This window comes from Nerophis ophidion, linkage group LG08 (assembly GCF_033978795.1).
Source record: "Nerophis ophidion isolate RoL-2023_Sa linkage group LG08, RoL_Noph_v1.0, whole genome shotgun sequence".
Taxonomy (NCBI): Eukaryota; Metazoa; Chordata; class Actinopteri; order Syngnathiformes; family Syngnathidae; genus Nerophis; species Nerophis ophidion.
In genome coordinates this window covers 38,248,063-38,263,661 of record NC_084618.1, presented here as the reverse complement: position 1 = coordinate 38,263,661, position 15,599 = coordinate 38,248,063, and the positions used below count along the sequence as shown (strand labels likewise).

Sequence of the window (15,599 nt, the reverse complement as noted above, 5' to 3'; positions counted from 1 at the left end):
CTTTATCGTTGGAAATGCATCTGCAGGATATCCATACATCTCTGTGCCATGTCTACCTTAGCATCGCTGGTAAAATGTGCAGACCAAACGACTTTTGCATTTTGTGACACTGGAGCAACTTAAATCCGTCGATTAGTAAGTGTTGTTTGGCATTAAATGTGGATGGAGGGAAAGGCTGGATGTAAATATATCTACAAATGTACATACAGCTAGCCTAAATAGCATGTTAGCATCGATTAGCATGCCGTGCTAATCGATGCACACTCTACGTAAATCAACTTGAATCCCTCCCTGTTAGTGTTGTTACACCCTCCGACAACACACCAACGAGGCATGATGTCTCCTAGGTATGTAAAACAGTCGAAAAAACGGAAAATAACAGAGTTGATTTGACTCGATGTTTATAATGTGTTTGAGAAAATAGCGGATTGACTACCTAGGTGACGTAACGTTGTGACGTCATCGCTCCGAGAGCAAATAATAAAAAGGCGTTTAATTCGCCAAAATTCCCCCATGTAGAGTTCGGAAATAGGTTAAAAAAATAAATGGTCTTTTTTATGCAACATCAAGGTATATATTGGAAGCAAGATGGCGGCGCCCGGACGGGCTGCGACACTGCAGAGTTCTTGCTAAAGATGGAACATTTGGCGGAAATGCCGGACAGTTCTGCAGACTTCATGGCTGGCTCGCATCGTGGTCACTCCGTGATCACGTACGACCGCCAGACACTTCTGGATATGGACATATCGGGCTGTTTTGGACTGATAGACGCGTGCTTGCTGGACGTGCTAACTAGTATGGGAGTGCTGCGGCGGCTACATCCAGCGGCCTGTGAAGCATGGGAGTATAGTAGCAGCGGGGGCCGTCTACGGAGCAGACGCCAGCGGTGTGATCGGAAACGCGGATGCCGAGCGGGGCTTAAAACAAAGCAGAAGGCTAATCCCCACAGAACACCACTTCCCTCCATCCTGCAGCCGGATTTAAATAAAGGATGCAAGACTACTGGTCTGGGTAAGGAGTCAGTTAAATTAGAACAAGTTTTTTCTGCTTTGAGTGTTTCAGAGTTGGACATGTGTTTTACCGAGGTGGCTAACTATGATGCGTGCAGTTTATCAAAGCAACAAACAAACAATCGGAAAATCCCCGTTACTGAGGTGGCTAACCATGATGCGTGCAGTTTATCAAAGCAACAATCAAACAACCGGAACATTCCCGTCGTATCAATTCCTAGATATGGTCGTAATTATACTGAATACACTGGGCATAATAAACACAACATTATTAATATTGCTACTAGAGATAATTTGATCAAAAATTCCCTAAAACAGCCCACTACCTATAATATAGGTTTTTTAAACATAAGATCATTGTCTCCCAAAACGTTGTTAGTTAATGATATTATCAGAGACAACAATCTTAACGTCATCGGTCTCAGTGAAACCTGGCTTAAACCAAACGACTTTTTTGCGCTAAATGAGGCATGTCCTCCTAACTTTACACATGCGCATATTGCCCGTCCGCTTAAAAGGGGTGGGGGGGTCGCACTAATATACAACGAAAACTTTAACCTTAGTCCTAACATAAATAATAAATATAAATCGTTTGAGGTGCTTACTATGAGGGCTGTCACACCGCTGCCTCTACACCTGGCTGTTATCTACCGCCCCCCAGGGCCCTATTCGGACTTCATCAATGAATTCTCAGAGTTCGTTGCTGATCTAGTGACACACGCCGATAATATAATCATAATGGGGGACTTTAATATCCATATGAATACCCCATCGGACCCACCGTGCGTAGCGCTCCAGACTATAATTGATAGCTGTGGTCTCACACAAATAATAAATGAACCCACGCATCGCAACGGTAATACGATAGACCTAGTGCTTGTCAGGGGTATCACCGTTTCCAAAGTTACGATACTCCCGTATACTAAAGTATTGTCCGATCATTACCTTATAAAATTCGAGGTTCAGACGCATGTTCGTCAAACTAATAATAATAATAACTGCTATAGCAGCCGCAACATTAATACGGCCACAACGACAACTCTTGCTGACCTACTGCCCTCGGTGATGGCACCATTCCCAAAGTATGTGGGCTCTATTGATAACCTCACTAACAACTTTAACGACGCCCTGCGCGAAACCATTGATAACATAGCACCGCTAAAGTTAAAAAAGGCTCCAAAAAAGCGCACCCCGTGGTTTACAGAAGAAACTAGAGCTCAGAAATTATTATGCAGAAAGCTGGAACGCAAATGGCGCACGACTAAACTTGAGGTGCACCATCAAGCATGGAGTGATGGTTTAATAACTTATAAACGCATGCTTACCTTAGCTAAAGCTAAATGTTACTCAAATCTCATCCACCGTAATAAAAACGATCCTAAATTTTTGTTTAGTACGGTAGCATCGCTAACCCAACAAGGGACTCCTTCCAGTAGCTCCACCCACTCAGCTGATGACTTTATGCAATTCTTTAGTAAGAAAATTGAAGTCATTAGAAAGGAGATCAAAGACAATGCGTCCCAGCTACAACTGGGTTCTATTAACACAGATACGACTGTATATACGGCGGATACTGCCCTCCAAAATAGTTTCTCTCGTTTTGAGGAAATAACATTGGAGGAATTGTTACAACGTGTAAATAGAATAAAACAAACAACATGTTTACTTGACCCTCTTCCTGGGAAACTGATCAAGGAGCTCTTTGTATTATTAGGTCCATCAGTGCTAAATATTATAAACTTATCACTTTCCTCGGGCACTGTTCCCCTAGCATTCAAAAAAGCGGTTATTCATCCTCTTCTTAAAAGACCTAACCTCGATCCTGACCTTATGGTAAACTACCGACCGGTGTCTCACCTTCCTTTTATTTCAAAAATCCTCGAAAAAATTGTTGCGGAGCAGTTAAATGAACACTTAGCGTCTAACAATCTATGTGAAACCTTTCAATCCGGTTTCAGGGCAAATCACTCCACGGAGACAGCCCTCGCAAAAATGACTAATGATCTATTGCTAACGATGGATTCTGATGCGTCATCTATGTTGCTGCTCCTCGATCTTAGCGCTGCTTTCGATACTGTAGATCATAATATTTTATTAGAACGTATCAAAACACGAATTGGTATGTCAGACTTAGCCCTGTCTTGGTTTAACTCTTATCTTACCAATAGGATGCAGTGTGTCTCCCATAAAAATGTGACCTCGGACTACGTTAAGGTAACGTGTGGAGTTCCCCAGGGTTCGGTCCTTGGCCCTGCACTCTTCAGCATCTACATGCTGCCGCTAGGTGACATCATACGCAAATACGGTGTTAGCTTTCACTGTTATGCTGATGACACCCAACTCTACATGCCCCTAAAGCTGACCAACACGCCGGATTGTAGTCAGCTGGAGGCGTGTCTTAATGAAATTAAACAATGGATGTCCGCTAACTTTTTGCAACTCAACGCCAAAAAAACGGAAATGCTGATTATCGGTCCTGCGAGACACCGAACTCTATTTAATAATACAACTCTAACATTTGACAACCAAACAATTAAACAAGGCGACACGGTAAAGAATCTGGGTATTATCTTGGACCCAACTCTCTCCTTTGAGGCACACATTAAAAGCGTTACTAAAACGGCCTTCTTTCATCTCCGTAATATCGCTAAAATTCGCTCCATTCTGTCCACTAAAGACGCTGAGCTCATTATCCATGCGTTTGTTACGTCTCGTCTCGATTACTGTAACGTATTATTTTTGGGTCTCTCCATGTCTAGCATTAAAAGATTACAGTTGGTACAAAATGCAGCTGCTAGACTTTTGACAAGAACAAGAAAGTTTGATCACATTACGCCTGTACTGGCTCACCTGCACTGGCTTCCTGTGCACTTAAGATGTGACTTTAAGGTTTTACTACTTACGTATAAAATACTACATGGTCTAGCTCCATCCTATCTTGCCGATTGTATTGTATCATATGTCCCGGCAAGACATCTGCGTTCAAAGGACTCCGGCTTATTAGTGATTCCCAAAGCCCAAAAAAAGTCTGCGGGCTATAGAGCTTTTTCATTTCGGGCTCCAGTACTCTGGAATGCCCTCCCGGTAACAGTTCGAGATGCCACCTCAGTAGAAGCATTTAAGTCTCACCTTAAAACTCATTTGTATACTCTAGCCTTTAAATAGACTCCCTTTTTAGACCAGTTGATCTGCCGTTTCTTTTCCTTTTCTTCTATGTGCCACTCTCCTTTGTGGAGGGAGTCCGGTCCGATCCGGTGGCCATGTACTGCTCGCCTGTGTATCGGCTGGGGACATCTCTGCGCTGCTGATCCGCCTCCGCTTGGGATGGTTTCCTGCTGGCTCCGCTGTGAACGGGACTCTCGCTGCTGTGTTGGATCCGCTTTGGACTGGACTCTCGCGACTGTGTTGCATCCATTATGGATTGAACTTTCACAGTATCATGTTAGACCCGCTCGACATCCATTGCTTTCCTCCTCTCCAAGGTTCTCATAGTCATCATTGTCACCGACGTCCCACTGGGTCATTATTGTCACCGATGTCCCACTGGGCGTGAGTTTTCCTTGCCCTTAGTGGTTTGTGCAGCCCTTTGAGACACTAGTGATTTAGGGTTATATAAGTAAACATTGATTGATTGATTGATTGATATTGACGCTTACATAGGTCTGGTGATAATGTTCCCCTTTAAATAACCCTAATCTAATTATTTTTGTATATTTATTAATACATTTATTTGAAAGGAAAAAATAAGGGTTTAAAAATACTGATGGGGAAATCACCTGTTTTGATGTAAAAATAATAAAATTTCATAAATATTAATTCTATATTATCAAAGCCCTGTGATGAGGTGGCGAATTGTCCAGGGTGTACCGCGCCTTCCGCCAGATTGTAGCTGAGATAGGCCCCAGCGCCCCCCGCGACCCCAAAGGGAATAAGCGGTAGTAAATGGATGGATGGATGGATGGATGGAATATATAATCAATACATTTATTAATACTTTAATCTGATTTACTTATGTTAATTAATTACATTATTTAATTATTTATATTATTTAATCTATTTTACATTTACATGAATATTAGAATAATGGTTTAAAAACATTGCTGTTTATTGTTGAATCAAGTGAGCCGGCCATCTGTGTCATTTAAAGTGAATACATCAAATACAGTAAGTTGAGCTGTAAAAAAAAGGGGAGGGGGTGTTCTGGTGGGGCACCTGTGGCAGACCGTTCTTGACAACAGACCGGCTGAGCAGCCGTTGACGTTTCAAACATCACATCTGTGTGGGTTTTCTTTTTTTTTTTTTCGTAAGAAGAAAATACATCTGTGATGTTCCAAGCGGCCGTCTAATCCCCCCTCATCCCTCACGTCTGGAACACTTGATAGCTGAGTGGGACAGGTGGATGGGAGGGAGAACACACACTACCTGCTGGGGGCGTCCGCTGACTCTCGCTGCTTTGATTTGAGGGGGTTCAGGGGCGCGTCGTGTCTGGAGTGGGTGAAGCTGTCTGCTGTGCGGCCAGAGTAGCGACTAAAGGGAGTGAAAGTGGACAAGAGCAAAGAGTAAAAGGTGACTTTTAACTTAATTGGAGATTGTTATTGCTCACTCGCGCATACCTCAAAAGAAAAATAACTTCATGGAATTGCATAAATTTTAAACTTGTAATACAGGCCTGGGCAATTATTTTGACTCGGGGGGCTAAATTTAGAGACAACAAAGTGTCTGGGGGCCGGTATATCTATTTTTAGGAACTTTAATACAAAACCTCACAATAATGTCTGATTGAATGCTAAAAACGTCATGACAGACTGCCTTAAAAACGGAATGGAATTTTAAAATGTGTTTACTGAATGAAACACCCAGAATGTACATGAAAATAAAGAATGTGGGATTTACAATATTAACTATGAACTATCAAACGCTGAATATTGACAACATGTGTACGTCAACTACCCTCTCGACCGACATATTTTACAATTAAGCGCAATGCAACAAACATGCAACAAACACCACAAAATATGAACGCAAAGGGTACAAAAAACCCCACCTACAAGCTGAAACATTTGATATATCACTAAGTTTTAGAACTTTGTTGTGAAAATCTCCTTCCACGTCTGTCCCTGGTACCCACATTTCAGGCTGACACTCTGTGGAAATGCTCCTCACCCACACTGCTTGGTGCCTCGTCTGAGCTGCTGTGACTTATATGACCATAGTAACTAATTAGATTACCATAGTAACTAGTAGGGGTGTGGGAAAAAAATCGATTCGAATACGTTCTGCGATTCAGAATAGGTTGACATTGTTTTAAAAATCGATTTTTTTTTATTTTATTTTTTATTTTTATTTTTTTAAATCAATCCAAAAAAACAATACACAGCAATACCATAACAATGCAATCCAATTCCAAAACCAAACCTGACCCAGCAACACTCAGAACTGCAATAAACAGAGCAATTGAGAGGAGACACAAACACGACACAGAACAAACCAAAAGTAGTGAAACAAAAATGAATATTATCAACAACAGTATCAATATTAGTTATAGTTTCAGCATAGCAGTGATTAAAAATCCCTCATTTACATTATCATTAGACATTTGTAAAATGAAAAAAAAAAGAACAACAGTGTCACAGTGGCTTACACTTGCATCGCATCTCATAAGCTTGACAACACACTGTGTCAAATGTTTTCACAAAGATAATATAAGTCATATTTTTGGTTCGTTTAATAGTTCAAACACATTTTCATTATTGCAATCAGTTGATAAAACATTGTCCTTTATAATTATAAAAGCTTTTTAAAAAAATATACTACTCTGCTAGCATGTCAGCAGACTGGGGTAGATCCTGCTGAAATCCTATGTATTGAATGAATACAGAATCGTTTTGAATCGGGAAAAATATCGTTTTTGAATCGAGAATCAAATTGAATCGAAAAAAATCGATATATTATCGAATCGTGACCCCAAGAATCGATATTGAATCGAATTGTGGGACACCCAAAGATTCACAGCCCTAGTAACTAGTATATCATGCAAAAGCGCAGATTCCAACCATTGAAATACTTTTTATAGTTCAATGTTTACGGTCATTTGAAATCATCACTACACATCATACTGGCAGCTACAGTTTCCAACTTAAAGATCTAAAACAATTATTTGGGAATGTCCGGCGGGCCAGATTGAAAAGCTTAACGGGCCACGTGTGGCCCCCGGGCCTGAATTTGCCCAGGTATGCTGTAATATGACCTGATCATGTCAGAATATATACTAAGATATACAAAAACACCTACATATCTACAGTGGAAGCACCAGTCAATTGGTTCTTGAACAGGGTTTGTACATAGAAAAGTTTGTATATTAAAGAAACTCTCTCCTTATGAAATGATGTAAACATATGAATACATATTTTTGACAAAAGTCTATATTTAAGTAAACCTTTGTATATTTTGTACACAATCTTAAGTGCAATACGGTACTGTTTTAAAAATATATATAATAAGGGGCTGATGAAATTGGCCCTAATGTGTGAATGTGAGTGTGAATGTTGTCTATCTGTGTTGTCCCTGTGATGATGTGGCGACTTGTCCAGGGTGTAAACCACCTTCCGCCCAAAGGAAGCTGAGATAAGCTCGAGCACCCCAAAAAAGGGACAAACGGTAGAAAATGGATGGATCAACTTCATGTTCAATAACAAAGTCAAAACAACAACAAAGAGCTCAACTATCTTCATTTGTACACACACACACACAGGCACACGCACACACACGCACACACACGCACCCACCCACGCACGCACGCACGCGCACACACACACACACACACACACACACACACACACACACACACACACACACACACTTTCAGTAGCTCTGGGGTGGATTCAGTTCGAAATCACAAAACTCCTTAACTTTAACAGTCAGGTCACTAAAAATGATTAGGGATAAAAAATAAAAAAAATCCACTTTGTGTGGCGCGGAAGGAAGGGCAAGTGCGGGATCAGGCAGTGTCAACAACGCTGTGGACACTTCCTGATTGTTTCAAACCACACATTGCTTGTCCATTTCATGCTTTGGACTCATATTGAGCTAGCAAAACGAGAAAACATTTCGGAAAAATTAAAAAAGGTTTAAAAACATTAAAAAAGTAAACCAAGTATAAAAGTAGCTAAAACTGAATGAAAATAGATCAGCCCGCCCACTATGGATGTGGTGACAGGCACAGAATGTCTGGTTGGATGGAAATTTCCAAACACGGAGAGAGGGTTTGGACACCAAAGCATATTTTTAGTCGGCTTGAAGTTCATAAATCAAGAAGTTTGTACAATGAGGGGGGTTGTAAATTGAGATGCCAGTGCACTTGTCTCCTTGACCTATGATTTCTGGAGCAAGTTATCCATCAATTTGTTAGTAAAAAATATATATCATAACAAATGTGCAGTCAACTTTGTAGTGCAGGTATTCTGTGGTACGCGGGTTCCATTGAGTGCAGGGGTGTCAAATTCATTTTAGATCGGGGGCCACGTTGGAGAAAAATCTACTCCCAAGTGACTGGTAAATATGAATGACTGGTAAAATCACGGCACGATACCTTAAAAATAAAGAAAACTTCAGATTGTTTTTTTTTTATTTTTTAAATAGAAAAAGCACAAATGTACGAATCATAATGCTGTTTGTTTGTTTTACACTTGCATGTTACGGTTAATAATTTATTTGTCGTTATTTATATTTTCTGAATAAATTATGTGATAATGTTCATCATTCAAGACATTGGTGTTAATTTTCAATCTATCAAGATAAGAAAAATTATATCGAAATCAAATTACAGTATGTTATTTATGTAGTTTGATCATTTTCCCTGACTGGTGTAATAACATGTGGTTATTTTGAACATTTGTAGCATCATCTACAAAGATACAAATAATTGCTATTGTGACATCTAGTGGACACATTTAGAACAGCTGTTTCTTTCATTCTAAAATTTCTGGTTCATTTTTATACTTAGCAAACTCATAGCGCGGGGCGGATAAAACCTGTTAGCGGAGCCTGATGCGGCCCTCGGGCCGTATGTTTGACACCTCTGATCTAGTGGGATACCAAAGAATCACTCGGTTAAAAAACGGTTTTATATCCCTATATTCAAGCACAGTGTTACTGTTCAAACTGTGGCTAAAAATATTAAATATACCTCTGTCTTGTTTTAATGACTACTTAGCCCTACTGTGCTACTGTATTTTAATGTTGGGCATTATGGTGGTACTTGGAGAGCCAAATATTTTCTGAGGAGGTTCTTGGTTAAAAAAAAAATGTTTGAGATGCTCTGATGTAGCAATATCACGAGGAAATTACACATTTAAATGAAGTTATGTTCACAGTTACAAGATGAGGGGCCGTCATAGGTACCCTTCAGGTACTGCAACGCTACTTTTGTTGCCAATAAGTGTCTCCACCATGTTGGGAACCTTCACAACTGTTAGGCGTGAAGTCTTTAAAAAAAAAAAAAAATAAATAAAAAAAAAAGGCGCTGCACGTTCACGCCAAAGTCCAATCCCTCACCTTCCCTCGCTAATTCCATAACGAGTCTGAACAGCTTTTAACGTTTGACATTTGGCCTTGCGCCTTGGGAGTGACGGGCGTAGAGGGGGAAAAAAGACAGACAGACTTAATAGTCTGAATAATTTTTTTTGGAGAGGGGGTGGCAGGCCCTCCAGCAGCAAACGAAGGGTTGCTGACTCCTCTGACCTCGCTAATGGCGGCCAGGGTCAGGAGTCAGCTGGAGGAAGCGTCGGCGGAGCGCGTGAGGAGCGCCTGGGAAACTGAAGCTGGTCGTGTGATTCTGTGAAATTGATCCGTCCAGATCCTTCCATGTGTGTGTGCATTTGTGTGTGTGTGTGTGTGTGTGTGTGTGTGTGTGTGTGTGTGTGTGTGTGTGTGTGTGTGTGTGTGTGTGTGTGTGAGGCGACATGAGATAGCAGCAGAAAGGCTTGATCCCAGTGGTGGGCCCAATGCGCCGTGACCAGGGTGCCCTGTCTCCTCACCTGTCTAGAAACGTTGCCTGATCACATTGTTCTCTAGAGTGTGTCGATACCTGGACTCTAAACAGAGTAAGAACCATTAAAACCAGGAACAAAGTGTTGCTAGACTTGTATTTATTAACAGCCAACCTGCTTTTATATTCATAATTCTACAGTAAATATTTTAATATACAACAAACAATATTGCAAGTATCCAATAAAACTAAGAGTGTCTCAATAAAATATTTTAGCCTCCAATACCATAATGATATTGGAGCCCTATTATTATATCTCATACAATATCAGCACAAATTGTACATACTTTAGTTTTTTTTTTAAGGCCTACTGAAACCCACTACTACCGACCACACAGTCTGATAGTTTATATATCAATGATGAAATATTAACATTGCAACACATGCCAATACGGCTTTTTTAGTTTACTAAATAACAATTTTAAGTTTCCCGGGAGTTTCGTCTTGGAAACGTTGTGTAATGATGACGTGTACGCAGGACGTCATGGGTTTTTGAGACGTATGAGCGCTACGCACACACACAGGGAAATGTCGTCTGCTTTAACGGCATAATTACTCAGTATTTTGGAGATCTGTGTTGCTGAATCTTTTGCAATTTGTTCAATTAATATTGGAGAAGTCACAGTAGAAAGATGGAGTTGGGAAGCTTTAGCGTTTAGCCCCACAAACACACGGTGATTCCTTGTTTAAAATTCCCGGAGCTGAAACTTTTCTATGGAGTAGAGCGCGGTCAAGCAGACATGGATCCCAACCGAACGTCAACCAGCAGGTTTCGGTGAGAAAATTGTGGTTAAAAAGTTGCCACTTACCGGACATCAGCTGAGCTTGTGCCGTCCATAGCTGCCGTCGACTCCACTGAGACATGGCGTCAAGACACCCGTGGACACACCCCTCCGACTATCAGGTAATATTAAACTCACTAAAACACTAGCAACACAATAGAAAGATAAGGGATTTCCCAGAATTATCCTAGTAAATGTGTTTAAAAACATCGTAATACGTCCCAATGCTATCGCGTTTTTTTTTTTTTTTTCTAGTCCGTCGCTATCAATATCCTTAAACACGAATCTTTCATCCTCGCTCAAAATAATGGGGAAATTGTCGTTTTCTCGGTCCGAATCACTGTTTTTGTTGGAGGCTCCCATTAAATCAAAGTGAATATGTGAGGAGCCCCACACTTGCGACGTCATCGTCTGCGACTTCCGATAAAGGCGAGGCTTTTTCAGGAAGTACCAAAAGTGGCGAACTTTATCGTTGAGTTTCTCTACTACATCCTTTCAGCAAAAATATGGCGATATCGCGAAATGATCAAGTATGACACATAGAATAGACCTGCTATCCCCGTTTAAATAAGAAAATCTCATTTCAGTAGGCCTTTAAAGTGTGGAATGTTCTAAAAGGTTTGATGAAGTGGAATTACGCAGAGAACAATGGTAGGTATGAAAAACACTAATCTGTCTGTAAATTGAAGTGGAGTGGCAATTGTTTTTATGACGACATCTAGTGGCCCCAATAATTCATGAAGTTGAATGATGCCGACACGTTTGTTACTGGATACTTTCTAATATGCTCCCAGCAGGCACAAGACATTGATACAACGGTGATTAAACATGTACATTATGTCTTTTAAAATTGACTTTGAAACAACATTGCAAAAATACTTTTATTTGTAAACTTAAGACAATGTTGGTGTCTAACGTAGGATCCACGTTGTTGGTTGGGAAATAAACACATTTCAATTGTCAAATCAATGTCACGACCCGATATTAACGAAATGTCATCAAACAGCATGTTTCCACGTTGCATTTGTGTTGTAGAATATCGGTTGGGAAATGACCAAAATTCAATGGTCAAATCAACGTCAGAACCCAACATTGACTAAACGTTGTCAAAAAGCATTCAAACAACTCTCAATTATGTGATAATTTTTCATATTGGCAAATGTTGTGTTTAACACTGCAATTGTGTTCAATTAAGGAAGCTAATTACATATGTCTAGCTTGTGTGCTATTGTGTGCTTTGCTGCAGCGTATCTGCTAGCTCCTAGTAGCCTAGCATGTTTACCTTTTGTAAAGGACTACACTAAATTACAAGTAAAGACCAACATTGTTTGTTTATGGGAGGAAATGTAAATGTTATCTGGCTGTCAGGTAAACGATTTGCAGGACTGCTTGTATCGCAGCTGATATCCAAAATGTAGATGCAGTCCAATACTTGTTTTTTTGCTGATATCGGACCAATATCCAATATCAATATTGGATCGGGACACCCCTAATTGAAACCAAACTGTTACAAAAGAGAAAAGAAAATGTATGTTTGGGTGATATACGGCTTTACACAAAAACTACAGTTTATGTAGGCGAGTGTACAATACTTGTCGTCCAATCAGCCTTCAGTTAAGTGTGTAGCTCTGCTCTATTACTTCTTTCCAGAGCGATGCATTATTTTGATTCTCATTGTAATATTTTTCTATTTTGTTTCCATTTATACCCCCATTATTTACTTTTTACTTTTTAAATTAGATCTCAATTCTGTACACAGCTGCTGGAATTTTAATTTTCCTGAGGGAACTCTCCTGAAGGAATCAATAAAGTACTATCCATCTATCTATCTATCTATCTATCCATCTATCTATCTATCTATCTATCTATCTATCCATCTATCTATCTATCTATCTATCTATCCATCCATCCATAAATAGTAGCACAAAAGAATGCAAACTGCAAAGTGGACGCGGGGTTTTAGCGAGTGCTAAAGTGCTAAAATAAGCTAAGCTAAGTGAACCAAAGTGAAAATTCCAGGATTTTTAATATAAAACTCAAATTAATTCTTTATGTTCTGTACCCCGCCTACTGCCCGAATGCAGCTGAGATAGGCTCCAGCTTCCCCCGCGACCCTGAATGGGACAAGCGGTAGAAAATGAATGGATGGATGTTCTCAATTGTTCCTCATTTATTTAATCTGTTTTAGCAGAATGCTGACAGCAACTTGCTATATGAGAAATTGAACGTTTGGGGTTATTTTAAAGTAAAGAAAACATAACTTTATTATAACAATTACTACACTCAAATGTCACTCACTAACTGTCCAAAAAGAGGGGTCAAAGGGGCTCCGCTCATCTTTATTGGTACATTCTAGAATCAAGCAAGGCTAATTTTATTAAAATTATTTGACCGGGAGAGGGAAATGGATGGATAAATGACCTATATCACCGTATGTGCTAACAATAGCCTGGATGTTAGTTTACATGAAGTGCAAAGAGGACAAGGCTTTAATTGGAGATATTACTTTTTATCAGAGGTGGGACCAAGTCATTGTTTTGCAAGTCACAAGTAAGTCTCAAGTCTTTGCCCTCGAGTCTCGAGTCAAGTCCCAAGTCAAGACAGGCAAGTCCCGAGTCAAGTCCAAAGTCAAGATTGGAAAGTCTCAAGTCAAGTCCCAAGTCCTGCATTTTGAGTTTCGAGTCTTTTCAAGTCCTTTTAACCACAGACTAATACATTTACACAGATTGTGTATGCTTTTAAAACGCTGTATGTATTTACAGTATAATTAAAAAAAAAGTGCGACATTGCACTTCATAATAGCACTATTAACCAGTTATTTTAAACATTTAACTCATTCCTTTACAGAATGAACACATTTGAAAAAACAAGTGCAACTGTACTTATTTGCACAAAAGTGTTAACATTGTATTTCCATGGCATATAGCATTGTAACTAGTTCCACAGCAGTCTCTATCCTGTTCTTACCTCATCTCATAGATCTCATCTCCTACTGTATGTGTGTTGATGTGTGCGTACACATGAAAAACATAACAAATACGTATAAATAACAAGGAACAAAGTTGTACTTTTTAGAATTCACGGCCCTATGGAAAATTAACCAGCCGCCACTGATTATGATGCATTATCATTTTAGGCAAAGTATAAGACAATACTTTCTTAACAGTATAACTGTAACCAGGAATAAATCCTCAAGTAACAATATTCAAATACTAACATTTTTGGGTAAGACAGAATTTGCTTTTATTCTGAATCCAGTGAAACTGATTGGTGGTTTTAGCTGACATATAGACTTTCAGGTGTTTATGTTTAACTTGGCAGACACTTTTATCCAAAGAGACATACATGAAAAATACATATAAAACAATCACTGTAAACATGATCATTAAAGGGAAGAATGTAATACAAAATATTAATACAAAGTGTCAAGACCGAATAAACTGTCTGCTGTTGCAGTAACAGAAATACAGTCTATAATATATATAGATATCTAATGTATACATACATTGTTTATGTAGGATATATGCATGTATATATAACCTAATCATATTGTTTCTTCACCTTAAAAATAGCTGACCGTTTTTTCCCCCTCTTTGGGATTATTATTCCCAGTTTTGATCTTGGACGTCTGCTCACTTACAGCATATAAGAATATTCTATTACTGTTAAGCAAAGTATGAACACGCCAAAAAGTGTGTGTTTTATCATAGTTACACGTATAACAAAAAAGCGCGTGAATATCAGTGGTATTCGGTGAGGTAAAATGAATTAAATGTGCTGACGGTTCACTGCTCCTGCCAAATGAATTGCACTGAGTGGAGCGGATCACCACTCCAAGATGGCGGCCGCGCATCTCGTCTCGTCAGTGACAATAGGCAGTAGCGCTCGATGCTGCGTCTACTTATAAGATGTCTATGGTTATAACGTTAGCACTAGTGAGTTTAAAGCCTCACTGATTTAACTAAACAGCAAATAAAAGTTACGTTACTCAGCCAATAAATGTTAACTTACATTCAAAACTTACCCTTCTTAGTGCATCTTCAAATGTCGAACGAAGTTGGAAGTTGTTGCGTTTCCGTCTGTAATCTTCGAACGAATTGCATGTTTTGCATACTGGAATTCGTTTTTTGTTGACCAAGTCGAAGTTTTAATACCCTAACGAAACAATTTTTGGCATAATTTTTCCTCATTGGCGTGCTGTATGAGAGCCCTTCTTCGTTGGTTTTTATGCAATTTGATTGGCTGAATGCTGTGTGACGAAAATAACGTGGATGTAATTTGATTGGCTGTTGTTCTGACAGGTAGCGGCCACACTGTCATCGCACACACGGACAGATACGGAGCGCTCCTGAATAACTTTTTAATTGTTGGGTTTTGGGGAAAGTAGCAAGTCATGTCAAGTCAAAAGGCTCAAGTCCAAGTCAAGTCCCAAGTCATTGATGTTAAAGTCTAAGTCGAGTTGCAAGTCTTTTTACATTTTGTCAAGTCGAGTCTAAAGTCATCAAATTCATGACCCGAGTCTGACTCGAGTACAAGTCATGTGACTCGAGTCCACACCTCTGCTTTTTATAGCCTCCTGGGTGTCAAAGTTATTTTTGGACGAACCCCATGATGCAGAGAAGGAGGCAGGCATTGAATGGGAAAACATGATTTAATTTAAATAATAATCGAACAAGAACAAGCAAAAAGCACGCACGTGGGTGGAATAACAAACTAAGGGAGCTAGCACTGGAAGCTACAAAACAAAAAGGAACTTTAGCA

General features: G+C 39.6%; 1 long non-coding RNA gene across 1 annotated transcript in view; it reads right to left on the bottom strand.

Annotated features, from left to right (window-relative positions):
* LOC133557753 (uncharacterized) overlaps positions 1–15,053 on the bottom strand; it is a 29,223-nt gene extending 14,170 nt beyond the window's left edge. The window contains exons 1-2 of the long non-coding RNA XR_009807841.1: positions 14,863–15,053; positions 5,433–5,537 (exon numbers count right to left, since the gene is read on the bottom strand). This is a non-coding gene — a long non-coding RNA (uncharacterized LOC133557753). The remainder of the gene's footprint in view (positions 1–5,432; positions 5,538–14,862) is intronic.
* Between the last annotated feature and the right edge of the window lie 546 nt (positions 15,054–15,599).